The sequence below is a fragment of the Lotus japonicus genome, chromosome 2 (assembly GCF_012489685.1).
Source record: "Lotus japonicus ecotype B-129 chromosome 2, LjGifu_v1.2".
NCBI classification, from domain to species: domain Eukaryota; kingdom Viridiplantae; phylum Streptophyta; class Magnoliopsida; order Fabales; family Fabaceae; genus Lotus; species Lotus japonicus.
In genome coordinates, this window is record NC_080042.1 from 7,070,969 (window position 1) to 7,072,732 (window position 1,764).

The following is a 1,764-nucleotide window of genomic DNA, read 5'->3' on the forward strand; positions in this document are numbered from 1 at the left end:
GTTACGTCAGTTTTAGGATTTAGGTATTATGTTACCTTCACTGATGACTTTTCAAGATGTGCTTGATTATTTTTAATGAAAGATCGTTCTGAGTTATTTGATGTTTTTAAGACTTTTTTTTTTTTGAGATCAATAACCAATTTGGAAAGACTATTCGCGCTTTACGCAGCGATATTGCAAAAGAATATTTCTCTGCGCAGTTTACTTCATTCTTGGCATCTCATGGCATCATTCATGAACCCAACTGCCCTCATACACCACAACAAAATGCTGTGGCTGAACGTAAGCATCGTCATTTGGTAGACACAGCCCGAACTTTATTAATCATTGCTAAAGCACCATTGAAGTTTTGGAGTGATGCCATTCTTACAGCTTGTTATTTAATCAATCGCATGCCATCTGTTGTTCTTGATAATAAGATTCCTCACAATATTTTGCACCCTCAAGACACGCTTTATGTTGTTCCTCCCTGGGTGTTTGGCTCTACCTGCTTTGTTCATAATTTTTCCCCTGGATGTGACAAGTTGGCTGCACGAGCTATTAAATGTATATTCTTGGATACTCTCGCTGTAAGAAGGGATACCAGTGTTACTCACCCACTACACAACGGTTCTATGTGAGTGCGGATGTTACTTTCTTTGAGGATAAACCATTCTTTGACTCAGCATCCGACGTGGCTTCGCAGGATATTATTGACCCTGGTATTACATCTCCAGTATTACCTGTGCGACTTGCTGACTCTCTTCAATTTGGTATTACTTATGAGCGACGACGATCAGACATATCAGGACCTTCTCCTACAGTTGAGACTCGTGATTTAGATCCAGCTCCAACATCTCCTTCTATTGCGATCCTCCCTGATCCTCTTGATGACCAGCCTATTTCTCTTCGTAAAGGTAATCATTCCACAGTTAATCCTCATCCCATTTATAACTTCTTAAGTTATCATCGCATATCACCTTCCTATTGTTCCTTTATGTCTGCCTTGTCTTCTGTTACTATCCCTAAAACAGTTCAAGAAGCACTTTCACATCCTGGATGGAGACAAGCTATGATTGATGAGATGACTACCTTGGAAGCCAATCATACGTGGACACTTCTTCCATTTCCTCATGGTAAATCTACAGTTGGATGTCGATGGGTCTTTACCATTAAGGTTGGCCCTAATGGACAGGTGGACCGCTTAAAGGCCCGACTTGTTGCCAAAGGGTACACTCAGATATATGGTCTGGATTATGGTGATACTTTCTCTCCCGTTGCTAAGATGGCATCTGTTCGTTTGTTTTTAGCTATTGCTGTCATTCGCCATTGGTCGTTGTATCAACTTGATATTAAGAACGCTTTCTTACATGGAGATTTAGAGGAGGAGATTTATATGGAGCAATCACCTGGGTTTGTTGCTCAGGGAGAGTTAGGTAAGGTTTGCCGGTTGAAGAAATCTCTATATGGTTTAAAGAAGTCACCTCGAGCTTGGTTTGGGAAATTTAGCAAAGTCATTCAAGAGTTTGGCATGATTCGTTGTGAAGCCGATCACTCTGTGTTTCTTAAACGCTCGTCATCCAATCAATCCATTTATCTTGTGGTGTATGTGGACGATATTGTCATTACAGGTGTTGATTAAAAGGGTATTGAGGAGTTGAAACAACACTTGTTCAAGAACTTTCAAACTAAAGATCTTGGTCAGTTACGATACTTTCTTGGGATTGAGGTGGCACAATCAAAGGCAGGTATTGCTATTTCTTAAAGGAAATATGTTCTTGATAT